The sequence below is a fragment of the Rhipicephalus microplus genome, chromosome 5 (genome assembly GCF_043290135.1).
Source record: "Rhipicephalus microplus isolate Deutch F79 chromosome 5, USDA_Rmic, whole genome shotgun sequence".
Classification (NCBI taxonomy): domain Eukaryota; kingdom Metazoa; phylum Arthropoda; class Arachnida; order Ixodida; family Ixodidae; genus Rhipicephalus; species Rhipicephalus microplus.
In genome coordinates this window covers 174508878-174526291 of record NC_134704.1, presented here as the reverse complement: position 1 = coordinate 174526291, position 17414 = coordinate 174508878, and the positions used below count along the sequence as shown (strand labels likewise).

At 44.3% G+C, this 17414-nt stretch overlaps 17 non-coding genes across 17 annotated transcripts; all 17 read left to right on the top strand.

Moving 5' to 3' along the window:
* Window positions 1-5372: 5372 nt before the first annotated feature.
* Window positions 5373-5446, top strand: TRNAT-AGU (transfer RNA threonine (anticodon AGU)). Its single transcript has one exon. It is a non-coding gene; the product is annotated as a tRNA-Thr (tRNA).
* A 264-nt stretch (window positions 5447-5710) lies between these two features.
* Window positions 5711-5784, top strand: TRNAT-AGU (transfer RNA threonine (anticodon AGU)). The gene has a single exon. It is a non-coding gene; the product is annotated as a tRNA-Thr (tRNA).
* A 1279-nt stretch (window positions 5785-7063) lies between these two features.
* TRNAT-AGU (transfer RNA threonine (anticodon AGU)) lies at window positions 7064-7137 on the top strand. The gene has a single exon. It is a non-coding gene; the product is annotated as a tRNA-Thr (tRNA).
* A 264-nt stretch (window positions 7138-7401) lies between these two features.
* On the top strand, window positions 7402-7475 carry TRNAP-AGG (transfer RNA proline (anticodon AGG)). The gene has a single exon. It is a non-coding gene; the product is annotated as a tRNA-Pro (tRNA).
* Window positions 7476-8078: 603 nt separating this feature from the next.
* On the top strand, window positions 8079-8152 carry TRNAT-AGU (transfer RNA threonine (anticodon AGU)). Its single transcript has one exon. It is a non-coding gene; the product is annotated as a tRNA-Thr (tRNA).
* A 266-nt stretch (window positions 8153-8418) lies between these two features.
* Window positions 8419-8492, top strand: TRNAT-GGU (transfer RNA threonine (anticodon GGU)). The gene has a single exon. It is a non-coding gene; the product is annotated as a tRNA-Thr (tRNA).
* A 600-nt stretch (window positions 8493-9092) lies between these two features.
* Window positions 9093-9166, top strand: TRNAP-AGG (transfer RNA proline (anticodon AGG)). The gene has a single exon. It is a non-coding gene; the product is annotated as a tRNA-Pro (tRNA).
* A 433-nt stretch (window positions 9167-9599) lies between these two features.
* Window positions 9600-9673, top strand: TRNAT-AGU (transfer RNA threonine (anticodon AGU)). The gene has a single exon. It is a non-coding gene; the product is annotated as a tRNA-Thr (tRNA).
* A 939-nt stretch (window positions 9674-10612) lies between these two features.
* Window positions 10613-10686, top strand: TRNAT-AGU (transfer RNA threonine (anticodon AGU)). The gene has a single exon. It is a non-coding gene; the product is annotated as a tRNA-Thr (tRNA).
* A 772-nt stretch (window positions 10687-11458) lies between these two features.
* Window positions 11459-11532, top strand: TRNAP-AGG (transfer RNA proline (anticodon AGG)). Its single transcript has one exon. It is a non-coding gene; the product is annotated as a tRNA-Pro (tRNA).
* Window positions 11533-11796: 264 nt separating this feature from the next.
* On the top strand, window positions 11797-11870 carry TRNAT-AGU (transfer RNA threonine (anticodon AGU)). Its single transcript has one exon. It is a non-coding gene; the product is annotated as a tRNA-Thr (tRNA).
* Window positions 11871-11965: 95 nt separating this feature from the next.
* On the top strand, window positions 11966-12039 carry TRNAT-AGU (transfer RNA threonine (anticodon AGU)). Its single transcript has one exon. It is a non-coding gene; the product is annotated as a tRNA-Thr (tRNA).
* Window positions 12040-13657: 1618 nt separating this feature from the next.
* TRNAT-AGU (transfer RNA threonine (anticodon AGU)) lies at window positions 13658-13731 on the top strand. Its single transcript has one exon. It is a non-coding gene; the product is annotated as a tRNA-Thr (tRNA).
* Window positions 13732-14671: 940 nt separating this feature from the next.
* TRNAP-AGG (transfer RNA proline (anticodon AGG)) lies at window positions 14672-14745 on the top strand. Its single transcript has one exon. It is a non-coding gene; the product is annotated as a tRNA-Pro (tRNA).
* Window positions 14746-15009: 264 nt separating this feature from the next.
* TRNAT-AGU (transfer RNA threonine (anticodon AGU)) lies at window positions 15010-15083 on the top strand. The gene has a single exon. It is a non-coding gene; the product is annotated as a tRNA-Thr (tRNA).
* A 95-nt stretch (window positions 15084-15178) lies between these two features.
* TRNAT-AGU (transfer RNA threonine (anticodon AGU)) lies at window positions 15179-15252 on the top strand. The gene has a single exon. It is a non-coding gene; the product is annotated as a tRNA-Thr (tRNA).
* A 1447-nt stretch (window positions 15253-16699) lies between these two features.
* Window positions 16700-16773, top strand: TRNAP-AGG (transfer RNA proline (anticodon AGG)). The gene has a single exon. It is a non-coding gene; the product is annotated as a tRNA-Pro (tRNA).
* The last annotated feature ends 641 nt before the right edge of the window (window positions 16774-17414 follow it).

Here is a 17414-nt window from a genome sequence, read left to right as displayed (position 1 = left end):
GGTTTAAATTTCAATATTTTATTGTATAATAAAAAAATTGTGTGTATACCTTTACTAGGGCAGGTGAAATATGAACTTTTTACGTCTATTATTTTTCACACCTATTACATATTCTGTATGTGCTTTCTAATTAGTTATTTGCACTCTACACTTTATTTGAAGCATTATAAATTATGAATGGCAAAAAAATACCGAATTTTAGGGATGAAAGAGGGGGGCAAAAGTGTTAAGGTTTTCACTTTGTCATGTTACAGAGCTACGGACGGAATTCGTGAAGCCGCCCCTTCCCCGGATCTTCCATTATCGGACGGAATCTGTGCTGTTGCCCCTTCACCAGACCTGCCAGAAACAGCTTGCTGGGACCTGACCAACATCGTCGAGCGCCACCTGCAGCACCACCAGTGCGCAGCTGCGACATCAACGTCATCTCGTCCGGATAGGATAAGACCCAGCATCGAGCACTATCACTGCAGTGGGCACGGAAGCGCGATGGAAAGAACAGCCAAAGGCTTACGCACCTGTCTTTTCGTCTTGCAGTACGTCGCTGTTTTCGCGGCCGGCGTACCAGTGGCTGGTCTACGGGAAAGCTTCGCGCTCTCGGACGGAATTCGTGAAGCCGCCCCTTCCCCGGATCTTCCATTATCGGACGGAATCTGTGCTGTTGCCCCTTCACCAGACCTGCCAGAAACAGCTTGCTGGGACCTGACCAACATCGTCGAGCGCCACCTGCAGCACCACCAGTGCGCAGCTGCGACATCAACGTCATCTCGTCCGGATAGGATAAGACCCAGCATCGAGCACTATCACTGCAGTGGGCACGGAAGCGCGATGGAAAGAACAGCCAAAGGCTTACGCACCTGTCTTTTCGTCTTGCAGGTTAGTTATCTTTCTAAACTGCCTTGTCGTAGCTTCCGATCTGATGAACCCTTTATTGTTGTGCTTCCGTGCCCACAAGCCGTTCTCTTGCCTTTTTGTTCTTTGCTACTACTTCTTTGTGGGGATGTAGAAAGCAACCCAGGTCCTGACAACTTAGCAGAACTAGTGAAAACGATGAAGGATTTGAACGAACGTACAAAAAGAATGGAATCAGCGCAAACAACAATATTGGACACCGTATCTGTGTTAAAAGAACAACAACAGTCAGTTTCAGAATCAATAAACGAAATAAAGGACAGACTGGCGAAAGTTGAAAACCAAACCTCCGTTATCGAGCACTGGCAGCATGAAATGAAAGAACTACGCACCACTGTTGAGCGCCTTGAAAAAGACACTAGTAATATGCATTCGCGTCTTGATGACGCAGAGGATCGATCGCGGAGAAACAATCTTGTCTTTTATGGAATTCCAGATGCCGCAGATGAAACTTCTTCGGAATCGGAAAAAAAGATCATCAACCTCCTGACTAATACTATCCAAATTGATGTCACAAGTTCTGATATATGCCGCGCTCACAGAATAGGACGCTATGATTCAGCGAAAGCTCGACCACTTATAACGAAATTTGAAACATTTAAAAAGAGAGAGCTGGTTTTTTCAAAACGAGGTTTGCTAAAGAGCACTGACATAGCAATGAGCGAAGATTTTTGTCAAACAACGCGCAACATAAGAAAAAAACTAATAGAATACGGTAAATCAAAGACCACGTCCTTCAAACTTCGGTATAAAACGCTGACATTCGATGGCAAATCTTACGGATACGACGAAGCGAAGAACTGCATTTTCGAAATACACAGAAAAAAACCCACACACGAGCATGAACGTAGCAGAACTCTTCGCTCAGGTCGTAGGTTACCGCCGAGTTAGGGACATCTGAGGGGAGGAGCCATAAACGAGTGCAAGTGTTCAGTCCTTTTTACCAACATTCGTAGTTATTTTCCCAAGAAAGATGAATTCTGTGGTATTATTGATGACTGTAACGCCGACATTATTGCACTGACAGAAACCTGGCTAAGTAGCAAAATAACAAACCCCGAACTCTTTGAGTGTGCAAACCGTTATACTGTTTACCGAAGTGACAGAACTGGTAGGATTGGTGGTGGCGTCTTGCTCGCTGTTAAAGAATCCATAAATTGTTCTCTTGTGCCAATCAACTCGAATTTAGAGCTTATTTGGTGTTGCCTAACAATTAGTTTTAAGAAAATATTATTAGGTGTCTGCTACAGATCCCCATCAAGTGACTCATCTTTTTGTGATGACATTCACGACAGTTTAAATGCGGTTACCATGCGTTTCCCGGGAGTTCAAATTATACTCTTGGGTGATTTTAATTTTCCTGACATCATCTGGTCTCATTCGATCCCTTTTTCTAACCCCTCAACGGCTGAAGCCAATCGGTTCGTTTCAGTTTGCTCTGACTTCGGCTTATCCCAGATAGTCAAACTTCCAACACGTGTAACAAAAAACAAATCATCACTCCTTGATCTGATTCTAACGACATCAACTGATAAAGTTTCTACAGTAACACACATGCCAGGGCTGAGCGATCACGACATCCTGCTCTTCACGATTACAACACCTCATCAAAAGATAAAGCGACAGCGGAAAAAGATTCGAAATTATAAAAAAGCTAATTATGAGGCCATCAACAATGAACTGTGCCTGTTTCTGGCCACTTTTTTACCTAGTTACCTAGAACGCTCCGTCGAAACTAACTGGTTCATTTTAAAAAATAAAATCGGTGAGCTAATAACCAAATATGTCCCTCTTCGGACTGTTTACGCTAACAATAAATCACCATGGTATAGTACATATTTGAATCGATTATCCAATAAGAAAAAACGTTTATTCCGCACAGCTAAACTTCACTCAACACCGTCTCATTGGCTAACATACAAAAACGCTGCAAGCTCATATCTCATAGCACTAAAATCAGCCAAAGTCTCCTTCCTTAAATCCACGCTTCCAAACTTAATACAGGCTAACCCAAAACGCTTTTGGGAGATTATCCGGGGAAATGCTCATAAAAATGGTATATCACTGCTGACAAGTTCTGGGGGCCCTGTACCGGAGCATATGTGTTCTACTCTGCTCAATGAAACTTTCGCTTCGTCATTCTCATCACCTAACCTTCCCGGTCCGATGCCTGAGATCCATCCTACTCAATACCACTCAATGCATCCCATAATCTTCAACTCCACTGGTATCAAAAGCATCATTCAGAAACTAAAATCTAAAGCATCATGCGGGGTAGACGAAATCAATGCAATCTTTTTAAAAAACACTGCTGAATATTGCTCAATCATACTAGAACATATTTACTCGCAATCTTACAACTCGGGTACCTTACCGTTTGACTGGAAAACTGGCAGAGTCATCCCTATTTACAAATCAGGACCATCCCATGACCCACAAAATTATAGACCGATTTCTCTTACATCAGTGCCTTGCAAAATTATGGAGCATATAATTTACACACATCTGGTTAATTTTCTCGAACATAACAACTTCTTCACAGCTTCGCAGCATGGATTTCGCAAAAACTTTTCCTGTGACACTCAGCTCATAGCCTTCACTCATTTTCTCCACTCTAATCTAGATGGCGGTTTTTTAACAGATTGTATATTTCTCGACTTCTCTAAAGCATTCGACAAAGTGAACCATGCACTGCTACTTCATAAACTAAGCGTTCTAAACATCGACACAGCTGTAATTAATTGGATTCGCGCCTTTCTAACATCACGTGTTCAGTTTGTAGCCGCTAACGACGTTAACTCCTCACTGATTCCTGTTGATTCTGGTGTCCCGCAAGGGTCTGTGCTTGGTCCCTTACTATTCCTAATCTATATTAATGATTTGCCTACTAATGTCTCTTCGAAAATATGCCTGTTTGCAGATGACTGCGTCTTGTATAGAAAGGTGACGGATGCCGCAGACATTTCACTAATTCAGGAAGATCTTAATAACATAACTAAATGGTGTCAATTATGGCGTATGGAATTAAACGTTAGAAAATGCAAAAGTATGAGGATTTCCAGTGCTGAAGTGACTTCCCCTACTTACACACTTAATAACATCCCACTAGAATGCGTAACATCGTACAAATACTTGGGTGTCCATATTACCAATAACCTTTCATGGAAAACTCATATTGATTACATAGCCACCAAGGCCACTAGCACATTAGGATATTTTCGCCGGAAGTTTCCTCAAGCGCCATCTTCATTAAAACTACTACTGTACACAACTTTCATTCGTCCGAAGCTTGAGTATGCATCGTCAGTATGGGACACCGGATATCAGAACCACATAAAATTACTAGAAAAAATACAAAATCGCTCAGTCCGCTTCATTTTAAACAATTACCAAAGAACTGCGAGTGTTACTAACATGAAAGACATTCTACACCTTCCATTGCTATCACATCGCCGAAAACTATCTCGACTCTATCTTTTCCATAAAATCTACTACCACAATTCATATTTACATTCTATGCTTCTTCAGCCACCGCCGTACATTTCATCCCGCATCGACCATCGCCAAAAGGTAAACATTCCACACAGCAACACCGTCGGCTTTTCACACTCATTTCTCCCCACAACGACCAGAGACTGGAACAATCTGCCTGCATCACTCACAAGCATAACTAACACCAATAATTTCAAAATCGCACTTCAAAGTTTCATTTCGAGTTAACATCGTTCAGTGTTTGTTTTCATACCTTTAATTTTTTTTTTTTTTTTTTTTTTTATGCTTCTCGTATTCTAGTTTTGCGAGTGGCTACTTTTTGTACATTATTTTTTTTTTTTCATTATATCTCTTTTGGCAGTGCATCCAATGATAAAATCTTGTAATTCTTCCAGGACAGTCCAGTGTTTTGATTGCTGTGTTATTCATTTTGGTTCATTGGCCTTTGTTCTTGTAACTGATATTTGTTTAAAGCGTCATCGTGATAATTCATTTCTGTATTTTTAAAACTATAACCAAGTTTTTATTTAAGTTATTATTACGTGTTAACTTTCTTCTTTGCCCCTCCCCTCTTCAATGTACGTTTGTACCCTGAGGGTATTTGAAATAAATAAATAAATAAATAAAAGTGTGTAACTTGCAAGAAAACTAATTATATATTTGAAATCGGCATAAAAAGTTCCACAAACAGCTCAAGTGTCATTGCTCTAGGGTGAATAATAAAGAAAAAGTGTCTTCGAGTAGCATCTCCCCTTAAAATGCTTTTAATGGTGTCACTGCCTGAACAAGACGCTGCGCAGGCGCCGTGGCTTAGTTGGTTAAAGCGCCTGTCTAGTAAACAGGAGATTGTGTGCTCGAATCTCACTGGTGCCTCGAGAGTCAAGACTAACGTCTCTCTAGTTTTTTGTTTTTGAAGTATAATTTAAAATGCTTCTAATGGTGTCACTGCGTGAACAAGACGCTGCGCAGGCGCCGTGGCTTAGTTGGTTAAAGCGCCTGTCTAGTAAACAGGAGATCGTGAGTTCGAATCTCACTGGTGCCTCGAGAGTCAAGACTAACGTCTCTCTAGCTTTTTGTTTTTGATGTATAATTTAAAATGATTCTAATGGTGTCACTGCCTGAACAAGGCGCTGCGCAGGCGCCATGGCTTAGTTGGTTAAAGCGCCTGTCTAGTAAACAGGAGATCGTGTGCTCGAATCTCACCGGTGCCTCGAGAGTCAAGACTAACGTCTCTTTAGCTTTTTGTTTTTGAAGTACATTTTAAAATGCTTCTAATGGTGTCACTGCCTGAACAAGACGCTGCGCAGGCGCCGTGGCTTAGTTGGTTAGAGCGCCTGTCTAGTAAACAGGAGATCGTGAGCTTGAATCTCACCGGTGCCTCGAGAGTCAAGACTAACGTCTATCTAGCTTTTTGTTTTTGAAGTATAATTTAAAATGCTTCTAATGGTGTCACTGCCCGAACAAGACGCTGCGCAGGCGCCGTGGCTTAGTTTGTTAAAGCGCCTATCTAGTAAACAGGAGATCGTGAGCTTGAATCTCACCGGTGCCTCGAGGGTCAAGACTAACGTCTCTCTAGTTTTTTCGTTTTTGAAGTATAATTTAAAATGCTTTTAATCGTGTCACTGCCTGAACAAGCCGCTGCGCAGGCGCCGTGGCTTAGTTGGTTAAAGCGCCTATCTAGTAAACAGGAGATCATGAGTTCGAATCTCACCGGTGCCTCGAGAGTCAAGACTAACGTCTCTCTAGCTTTTTGTTTTCGAAGTAAAATTTAAAATGCTTATAATGGCGTCACTGCCTGAACAAAAAGCTGCGCAGGCGCCGAGGCTTAGTTAGTTAAAGCGCCTGTCTAGTAAACAGGAGATCGTGAGTTCGAATCTCACTGGTGCCTTGAGAGTCAAGTCTAACGTCTCCCTAGTTTTTTTGTTTTTGAAGTATAATTTAAAATGCTTCTAATGGTGTCACTGCCTGAACAAGACGCTGCGCAGGCGCCGTGGCTTAGTTGGTTAAAGCGCCTGTCTAGTAAACCGGAGATCGTGAGCTTGAATCTCACCGGTGCCTCGAGAGTCAAGACTAACGTCATTCTAGTTTTTTTGTTTTTGAAATATAATTTAAAATGCTTTTAATGGTGTCACTGCCTGAACAAGACGCTGCGCAGGCGCCGTGGCTTAGTTGGTTAAAGCGCCTGTCTAGTAAACAGGAGATCGGGAGTTCGAATCTCACTGGTGACTCGAGAGTCAAGACTAACGTCTCTCTAGCTTTTTGTTTTTGAGTATAATTTAAAATGCTTCTAATGGTGTCACTGCCTGAACAAGACGCTGCGCAGGCGCCGTGGCTTAGTTGGTTAAAGCGCCTGTCTAGTAAACAGGAGATCGGGAGTTCGAATCTCACTGGTGCCTCGAGAGTCAAGACTAACGTCTGTCTAGCTTTTTGTTTTTGAGTATAAGTTAAAATGCTTCTAATGGTGTCACTGCCTGAACAAGACGCTGCGCAGGCGCCGTGGCTTAGTTGGTTAAAGCGCCTGTCTAGTAAACAGGAGATCGTGTGCTCGAATCTCACTGGTGCCTCGAGAGTCAAGACTAACGTCTCTCTAGCTTTTAGTTTTTGAAGTATATTTTAAAATGCTTCTAATGGTGTCACAGCCTGAACGAGACGCTGCGCAGGCGCCGTGGCTTAGTTGGTTAGAGCGCCTGTCTAGTAAACAGGAGATCGTGAGCTTGAATCTCACCGGTGCCTCGAGAGTCAAGACTAACGTCTATCTAGCTTTTTGTTTTTGAAGTATAATTTAAAATGCTTCTAATGGTGTCACTGCCCGAACAAGATGCTGCGCAGGCGCCGTGGCTTAGTTGGTTAAAGCGCCTGTCTAGTAAACAGGAGATCGTGTGCTCGAATCTCACTGGTGCCTCGAGAGTCAAGACTTACGTCTCTCTAGCTTTTTGTTTTTGAAGTATAATTTAAAATGATTCTAATGGTGTCACTGCCTGAACAAGATGCTGCGCAGGCGCCGTGGCTTAGTTGGTTAAAGCGCCTGTCTAGGAAACAGGAGATCGTGAGTTCGAATCTCACTGGTGCCTCGAAAGTCAAGACAAACGTCTCTCTAGTTTTTTGTTTTCGAAGTTTAGTTCGAAATACTTCCAATGGTGTCACTGCCTGAACAAGACGCTGCGCAGGCGCCGAGGCTTAGTTAGTTAAAGCGCCTGTCTAGTAAACAGGAGATCGTGAGTTCGAATCTCACCGGTGCCTCGAGAGTCAAGTCTAATGTCTCCCTAGTTTTTTTGTTTTTGAAGTATAATTTATAATGCTTCTAATGGTGTCACTGCCTGAACAAGACGCAGCGCAGGCGCCGTGGCTTGGTTGGTTAAAGCGCCTGTCTAGTAAACCGGAGATCGTGAGCTTGAATCTCACCGGTGCCTCGAGAGTCAAGACTAACGTCATTCTAGTTTTTTTGTTTTTGAAGTATAATTTAAAATGCTTTTAATGGTGTCACTCCCTGAACAAGACGCTGCGCAGGCGCCGTGGCTTAGTTGGTTAAAGCGCCTGTCTAGTAAACAGGAGATCGGGAGTTCGAATCTCACTGGTGCCTCGAGAGTCAAGACTAACGTCTCTCTAGCTTTTTGTTTTTGAGTATAATTTAAAATGCTTCTAATGGTGTCACTGCCTGAACAAGACGCTGCGCAGGCGCCGTGGCTTAGTTGGTTAAAGCGCCTGTCTAGTAAACAGGAGATCGTGAGTTCGAATCTCACCGGTGCCTCGAGAGTCAAGTCTAATGTCTCCCTAGTTTTTTTGTTTTTGAAGTATAATTTATAATGCTTCTAATGGTGTCACTGCCTGAACAAGACGCAGCGCAGGCGCCGTGGCTTGGTTGGTTAAAGCGCCTGTCTAGTAAACCGGAGATCGTGAGCTTGAATCTCACCGGTGCCTCGAGAGTCAAGACTAACGTCATTCTAGTTTTTTCGTTTTTGAAGTATAATTTAAAATGCTTTTAATGGTGTCACTCCCTGAACAAGACGCTGCGCAGGCGCCGTGGCTTAGTTGGTTAAAGCGCCTGTCTGGTAAACAGGAGATCGGGAGTTCGAATCTCACTGGTGCCTCGAGAGTCAAGACTAAGGTCTCTCTAGCTTTTTGTTTTTGAGTATAATTTAAAATGCTTCTAATGGTGTCACTGCCTGAACAAGACGCTGCGCAGGCGCCGTGGCTTAGTTGGTTAAAGCGCCTGTCTAGTAAACAGGAGATCGTGTGCTCGAATCTCACTGGTGCCTCGAGAGTCAAGACTAACGTCTCTCTAGCTTTTTGTTTTTGAAGTATAATTTAAAATGCTTTTAATGGTGTCACTCCCTGAACAAGACGCTGCGCAGGCGCCGTGGCTTAGTTGGTTAAAGCGCCTGTCTAGTAAACAGGAGATCGGGAGTTCGAATTTCACTGGTGCCTCGAGAGTCAAGACTAACGTCTCTCTAGCTTTTTGTTTTTGAGTATAATTTAAAATGCTTCTAATGGTGTCACTGCCTGAACAAGACGCTGCGCAGGCGCCGTGGCTTAGTTGGTTAAAGCGCCTGTCTAGTAAACAGGAGATCATGTGCTCGAATCTCACTGGTGCCTCGAGAGTCAAGACTAACGTCTCTCTAGCTTTTTGTTTTTGAAGTATAATTTAAAATGATTCTAATGGTGTCACTGCCTGAACAAGATGCTGCGCAGGCGCCGTGGCTTAGTTGGTTAAAGCGCCTGTCTAGGAAACAGGAGATCGTGAGTTCGAATCTCACTGGTGCCTCGAGAGTCAAGACTAACATCTCTCTAGTTTTCTGTTTTCGAAGTTTAGTTCGAAATAATTCTGATGGTTTCACTGCCTAAACAAGACGCTGCGCAGGCGCTGTGGCTTAGTTAGTTAAATCGCCTGTCTAGTAAAAGGAAGATCGTGAGTTCGAATCTCACCTGTGCCTCGAGAGTCAAGACAAACGTCTCTCAAGTTTTTTGTTTTCGAAGTTTAGTTCGAATTACTTCTGATGGGGTCACTGACTGAACAAGTCGCTGCGCAGGCGCCGTGGCTTAGTTAGTTAAAGCGCCTGTCTAGTAAACAGGAGATCGTGAGTTCAAATCTCACCGTTGCCTCGAGAGTCAAGGCAAACGGCTCTCTTGTCTTTTGTTTTCGAAGTTTAGTTCGAAATACTTCTGATGGTGTCACTGCCTGAACAAAACGCTGCGCGGGCGCCGTGGCTTAGTTGGTTAAAGCGCCTGTCTAGTAAACAGGAGATCATGAGTTCGAATCTCACTGGTGCCTCGAGAGTCAAGACAAACGTCTCTCTAGTTTTTTGTTTTCGAAGTTTAGTTCGAAATACTTCCAATGGTGTCACTGCCTGAACAAGACGCTGCGCAGGCGCCGTGGCTTATTTGGTTAAAGCGCCTGTCTAGTAAACAGGAGATCATGAGTTCGAATCTCACCGGTGCCTCTAGAGTCAAGAGAAACGTCTCTCTAGTTTTTTGTTTTTGAAGTATAATTTAAAATGCTTCTAATGGTGTCACTGCCCGAACAAGATGCTGCGCAGGCGCCGTGGCTTAGTTGGTTAAAGCGCCTGTCTAGTAAACAGGAGATCGTGTGCTCGAATCTCACTGGTGCCTCGAGAGTCAAGACTAACGTCTCTCTAGCTTTTTGTTTTTGAAGTATAATTTAAAATGCTTTTAATGGTGTCACTCCCTGAACAAGACGCTGCGCAGGCGCCGTGGCTTAGTTGGTTAAAGCGCCTGTCTAGTAAACAGGAGATCGGGAGTTGGAATCTCACTGGTGCCTCGAGAGTCAAGACTAACGTCTCTCTAGCTTTTTGTTTTTGAGTATAACTTAAAATGCTTCTAATGGTGTCACTGCCTGAACAAGACGCTGCGCAGGCGCCGTGGCTTAGTTGGTTAGAGCGCCTGTCTAGTAAACCGGAGATCGTGAGCTTGAATCTCACCGGTGCCTCGAGAGTCAAGACTAACGTCATTCTAGTTCTTTTGTTTTTGAAGTATAATTTAAAATGCTTTTAATGGTGTCACTCCCTGAACAAGACGCTGCGCAGGCGCCGTGGCTTAGTTGGTTAAAGCGCCTGTCTAGTAAACAGGAGATCGGGAGTTCGAATCTCACTGGTGCCTCGAGAGTCAAGACTAACGTCTCTCTAGCTTTTTGTTTTTGAGTATAATTTAAAATGCTTCTAATGGTATCACTGCCTGAACAAGACGCTGCGCAGGCGCCGTGGCTTAGTTGGTTAAAGCGCCTGTCTAGTAAACAGGAGATCGTGAGTTCGAATCTCACCGGTGCCTCGAGAGTCAAGTCTAATGTCTCCCTAGTTTGTTTGTTTTTGAAGTATAATTTATAATGCTTCTAATGGTGTCACTGCCTGAACAAGACGCAGCGCAGGCGCCGTGGCTTGGTTGGTTAAAGCGCCTGTCTAGTAAACCGGAGATCGTGAGCTTGAATCTCACCGGTGCCTCGAGAGTCAAGACTAACGTCATTCTAGTTTTTTTGTTTTTGAAGTATAATTTAAAATGCTTTTAATGGTGTCACTCCCTGAACAAGACGCTGGGCAGGCGCCGTGGCTTAGTTGGTTAAAGCGCCTGTCTAGTAAACAGGAGATCGGGAGTTCGAATCTCACTGGTGCCTCGAGAGTCAAGACTAAGGTCTCTCTAGCTTTTTGTTTTTGAGTATAATTTAAAATGCTTCTAATGGTGTCACTGCCTGAACAAGACGCTGCGCAGGCGCCGTGGCTTAGTTGGTTAAAGCGCCTGTCTAGTAAACAGGAGATCGTGTGCTCGAATCTCACTGGTGCCTCGAGAGTCAAGACTAACGTCTCTCTAGCTTTTTGTTTTTGAAGTATAATTTAAAATGCTTTTAATGGTGTCACTCCCTGAACAAGACGCTGCGCAGGCGCCGTGGCTTAGTTGGTTAAAGCGCCTGTCTAGTAAACAGGAGATCATGTGCTCGAATCTCACTGGTGCCTCGAGAGTCAAGACTAACGTCTCTCTAGCTTTTTGTTTTTGAAGTATAATTTAAAATGATTCTAATGGTGTCACTGCCTGAACAAGATGCTGCGCAGGCGCCGTGGCTTAGTTGGTTAAAGCGCCTGTCTAGGAAACAGGAGATCGTGAGTTCGAATCTCACTGGTGCCTCGAGAGTCAAGACTAACATCTCTCTAGTTTTCTGTTTTCGAAGTTTAGTTCGAAATAATTCTGATGGTTTCACTGCCTAAACAAGACGCTGCGCAGGCGCTGTGGCTTAGTTAGTTAAATCGCCTGTCTAGTAAAAGGAAGATCGTGAGTTCGAATCTCACCTGTGCCTCGAGAGTCAAGACAAACGTCTCTCAAGTTTTTTGTTTTCGAAGTTTAGTTCGAATTACTTCTGATGGGGTCACTGACTGAACAAGTCGCTGCGCAGGCGCCGTGGCTTAGTTAGTTAAAGCGCCTGTCTAGTAAACAGGAGATCGTGAGTTCAAATCTCACCGGTGCCTCGAGAGTCAAGGCAAACGGCTCTCTTGTCTTTTGTTTTCGAAGTTTAGTTCGAAATACTTCTGATGGTGTCACTGCCTGAACAAAACGCTGCGCGGGCGCCGTGGCTTAGTTGGTTAAAGCGCCTGTCTAGTAAACAGGAGATCATGAGTTCGAATCTCACTGGTGCCTCGAGAGTCAAGACAAACGTCTCTCTAGTTTTTTGTTTTCGAAGTTTAGTTCGAAATACTTCCAATGGTGTCACTGCCTGAACAAGACGCTGCGCAGGCGCCGTGGCTTATTTGGTTAAAGCGCCTGTCTAGTAAACAGGAGATCATGAGTTCGAATCTCACCGGTGCCTCTAGAGTCAAGAGAAACGTCTCTCTAGTTTTTTGTTTTTGAAGTATAATTTAAAATGCTTCTAATGGTGTCACTGCCCGAACAAGATGCTGCGCAGGCGCCGTGGCTTAGTTGGTTGAAGCGCCTGTCTAGTAAACAGGAGATCATGAGTTCGAATCTCACCGGTGCCTCGAGAGTCAAGACTAACGTCTCTCTAGCTTTTTGTTTTCGAAGTAAAATTTAAAATGCTTTTAATGGTGTCACTGCCTGAACAAAAAGCTGCGCAGGCGCCGAGGCTTAGTTAGTTAAAGCGCCTGTCTAGTAAACAGGAGATCGTGAGTTCGAATCTCACCGGTGCCTCGAGAGTCAAGTCTAATGTCTCCCTAGTTTTTTTGTTTTTGAAGTATAATTTATAATGCTTTTAATGGTGTCACTGCCTGAACAAGACGCAGCGCAGGCGCGGTGGCTTGGTCGGTTAAAGCGCCTGTCTAGTAAACCGGAGATCGTGAGCTTGAATCTCACCGGTGCCTCGAGAGTCAAGACTAACGTCATTCTAGTTTTTTTGTTTTTGAAGTATAATTTAAAATGCTTTTAATGGTGTCACTCCCTGAACAAGACGCTGCGCAGGCGCCGTGGCTTAGTTGGTTAAAGCCCCTGTCTAGTAAACAGGAGATCGGGAGTTCGAATCTCACTGGTGCCTCGAGAGTCAAGACTAACGTCTCTCTAGCTTTTTGTTTTTGAGTATAATTTAAAATGCTTCTAATGGTGTCACTGCCTGAACAAGACGCTGCGCAGGCGCCGTGGCTTAGTTGGTTAAAGCGCCTGTCTAGTAAACAGGAGATCGTGTGCTCGAATCTCACTGGTGCCTCGAGAGTCAAGACTAACGTCTCTCTAGCTTTTTGTTTTTGAAGTATAATTTATTAAATGCTTTTAATGGTGTCACTCCCTGAACAAGACGCTGCGCAGGCGCCGTGGCTTAGTTGGTTAAAGCGCCTGTCTAGTAAACAGGAGATCGGGAGTTCGAATCTCACTGGTGCCTCGAGAGTCAAGACTAACGTCTCTCTAGCTTTTTGTTTTTGAGTATAACTTAAAATGCTTCTAATGGTGTCACTGCCTGAACAAGACGCTGCGCAGGCGCCGTGGCTTAGTTGGTTAGAGCGCCTGTCTAGTAAACCGGAGATCGTGAGCTTGAATCTCACCGGTGCCTCGAGAGTCAAGACTAACGTCATTCTAGTTCTTTTGTTTTTGAAGTATAATTTAAAATGCTTTTAATGGTGTCACTCCCTGAACAAGACGCTGCGCAGGCGCCGTGGCTTAGTTGGTTAAAGCGCCTGTCTAGTAAACAGGAGATCGGGAGTTCGAATCTCACTGGTGCCTCGAGAGTCAAGACTAACGTCTCTCTAGCTTTTTGTTTTTGAGTATAATTTAAAATGCTTCTAATGGTGTCACTGCCTGAACAAGACGCTGCGCAGGCGCCGTGGCTTAGTTGGTTAAAGCGCCTGTCTAGTAAACAGGAGATCGTGAGTTCGAATCTCACCGGTGCCTCGAGAGTCAAGTCTAATGTCTCCCTAGTTTGTTTGTTTTTGAAGTATAATTTATAATGCTTCTAATGGTGTCACTGCCTGAACAAGACGCAGCGCAGGCGCCGTGGCTTGGTTGGTTAAAGCGCCTGTCTAGTAAACCGGAGATCGTGAGCTTGAATCTCACCGGTGCCTCGAGAGTCAAGACTAACGTCATTCTAGTTTTTTTGTTTTTGAAGTATAATTTAAAATGCTTTTAATGGTGTCACTCCCTGAACAAGACGCTGCGCAGGCGCCGTGGCTTAGTTGGTTAAAGCGCCTGTCTAGTAAACAGGAGATCGGGAGTTCGAATCTCACTGGTGCCTCGAGAGTCAAGACTAAGGTCTCTCTAGCTTTTTGTTTTTGAGTATAATTTAAAATGCTTCTAATGGTGTCACTGCCTGAACAAGACGCTGCGCAGGCGCCGTGGCTTAGTTGGTTAAAGCGCCTGTCTAGTAAACAGGAGATCGTGTGCTCGAATCTCACTGGTGCCTCGAGAGTCAAGACTAACGTCTCTCTAGCTTTTTGTTTTTGAAGTATAATTTAAAATGCTTTTAATGGTGTCACTCCCTGAACAAGACGCTGCGCAGGCGCCGTGGCTTAGTTGGTTAAAGCGCCTGTCTAGTAAACAGGAGATCGGGAGTTCGAATTTCACTGGTGCCTCGAGAGTCAAGACTAACGTCTCTCTAGCTTTTTGTTTTTGAGTATAATTTAAAATGCTTCTAATGGTGTCACTGCCTGAACAAGACGCTGCGCAGGCGCCGTGGCTTAGTTGGTTAAAGCGCCTGTCTAGTAAACAGGAGATCATGTGCTCGAATCTCACTGGTGCCTCGAGAGTCAAGACTAACGTCTCTCTAGCTTTTTGTTTTTGAAGTATAATTTAAAATGATTCTAATGGTGTCACTGCCTGAACAAGATGCTGCGCAGGCGCCGTGGCTTAGTTGGTTAAAGCGCCTGTCTAGGAAACAGGAGATCGTGAGTTCGAATCTCACTGGTGCCTCGAGGGTCAAGACTAACATCTCTCTAGTTTTCTGTTTTCGAAGTTTAGTTCGAAATAATTCTGATGGTTTCACTGCCTAAACAAGACGCTGCGCAGGCGCTGTGGCTTAGTTAGTTAAATCGCCTGTCTAGTAAAAGGAAGATCGTGAGTTCGAATCTCTCCTGTGCCTCGAGAGTCAAGACAAACGTCTCTCAAGTTTTTTGTTTTCGAAGTTTAGTTCGAATTACTTCTGATGGGGTCACTGACTGAACAAGTCGCTGCGCAGGCGCCGTGGCTTAGTTAGTTAAAGCGCCTGTCTAGTAAACAGGAGATCGTGAGTTCAAATCTCACCGGTGCCTCGAGAGTCAAGGCAAACGGCTCTCTAGTTTTTTGTTTTCGAAGTTTAGTTCGAAATACTTCTGATGGTGTCACTGCCTGAACAAAACGCTGCGCGGGCGCCGTGGCTTAGTTGGTTAAAGCGCCTGTCTAGTAAACAGGAGATCATGAGTTCGAATCTCACTGGTGCCTCGAGAGTCAAGACAAACGTCTCTCTAGTTTTTTGTTTTCGAAGTTTAGTTCGAAATACTTCCAATGGTGTCACTGCCTGAACAAGACGCTGCGCAGGCGCCGTGGCTTATTTGGTTAAAGCGCCTGTCTAGTAAACAGGAGATCATGAGTTCGAATCTCACCGGTGCCTCTAGAGTCAAGAGAAACGTCTCTCTAGTTTTTTGTTTTTGGAGTATATTTTAAAATGCTTCTAATGGTGTCACTGCCCGAACAAGATGCTGCGCAGGCGCCGTGGCTTAGTTGGTTGAAGCGCCTGTCTAGTAAACAGGAGATCATGAGTTCGAATCTCACCGGTGCCTCGAGAGTCAAGACTAACGTCTCTCTAGCTTTTTGTTTTCGAAGTAAAATTTAAAATGCTTTTAATGGTGTCACTGCCTGAACAAAAAGCTGCGCAGGCGCCGAGGCTTAGTTAGTTAAAGCGCCTGTCTAGTAAACAGGAGATCGTGAGTTCGAATCTCACCGGTGCCTCGAGAGTCAAGTCTAATGTCTCCCTAGTTTTTTTGTTTTTGAAGTATAATTTATAATGCTTTTAATGGTGTCACTGCCTGAACAAGACGCAGCGCAGGCGCCGTGGCTTGGTTGGTTAAAGCGCCTGTCTAGTAAACCGGAGATCGTGAGCTTGAATCTCACCGGTGCCTCGAGAGTCAAGACTAACGTCATTCTAGTTTTTTTGTTTTTGAAGTATATTTTAAAATGCTTTTAATGGTGTCACTCCCTGAACAAGACGCTGCGCAGGCGCCGTGGCTTAGTTGGTTAAAGCGCCTGTCTAGTAAACAGGAGATCGGGAGTTCGAATCTCACTGGTGCCTCGAGAGTCAAGACTAACGTCTCTCTAGCTTTTTGTTTTTGAGTATAATTTAAAATGCTTCTAATGGTGTCACTGCCTGAACAAGACGCTGCGCAGGCGCCGTGGCTTAGTTGGTTAAAGCGCCTGTCTAGTAAACAGGAGATCGTGTGCTCGAATCTCACTGGTGCCTCGAGAGTCAAGACTAACGTCTCTCTAGCTTTTTGTTTTTGAAGTATAATTTAAAATGCTTTCAATGGTGTCACTCCCTGAACAAGACGCTGCGCAGGCGCCGTGGCTTAGTTGGTTAAAGCGCCTGTCTAGTAAACAGGAGATCTGGAGTTCGAATCTCACTGGTGCCTCGAGAGTCAAGACTAACGTCTCTCTAGCTTTTTGTTTTTGAGTATAACTTAAAATGCTTCTAATGGTGTCACTGCCTGAACAAGACGCTGCGCAGGCGCCGTGGCTTAGTTGGTTAGAGCGCCTGTCTAGTAAACAGGAGATCGTGTGCTCGAATCTCACTGGTGCCTCGAGAGTCAAGACTAACGTCTCTCTAGCTTTTTGTTTTTGAAGTATAATTTAAAATGATTCTAATGGTGTCACTGCCTGAACAAGATGCTGCGCAGGCGCCGTGGCTTAGTTGGTTAAAGCGCCTGTCTAGGAAACAGGAGATCTTGAGTTCGAATCTCACTGGTGCCTCGAAAGTCAAGACAAACGTCTCTCTAGTTTTTTGTTTTCGAAGTTTAGTTCGAAATACTTCCAATGGTGTCACTGCCTGAACAAGACGCTGCGCAGGCGCCGAGGCTTAGTTAGTTAAAGCGCCTGTCTAGTAAACAGGAGATCGTGAGTTCGAATCTCACCGGTGCCTCGAGAGTCAAGTCTAATGTCTCCCTAGCTTTTTGTTTTTGAAGTATAATTTATAATGCTTCTAATGGTGTCACTGCCTGAACAAGACGCAGCGCAGGCGCCGTGGCTTGGTTGGTTAAAGCGCCTGTCTAGTAAACCGGAGATCGTGAGCTTGAATCTCACCGGTGCCTCGAGAGTCAAGACTAACGTCATTCTAGTTTTTTTGTTTTTGAAGTATAATTTAAAATGCTTTTAATGGTGTCACTCCCTGAACAAGACGCTGCGCAGGCGCCGTGGCTTAGTTGGTTAAAGCGCCTGTCTAGTAAACAGGAGATCGGGAGTTCGAATCTCACTGGTGCCTCGAGAGTCAAGACTAACGTCTCTCTAGCTTTTTGTTTTTGAGTATAATTTAAAATGCTTCTAATGGTGTCACTGCCTGAACAAGACGCTGCGCAGGCGCCGTGGCTTAGTTGGTTAAAGCGCCTGTCTAGTAA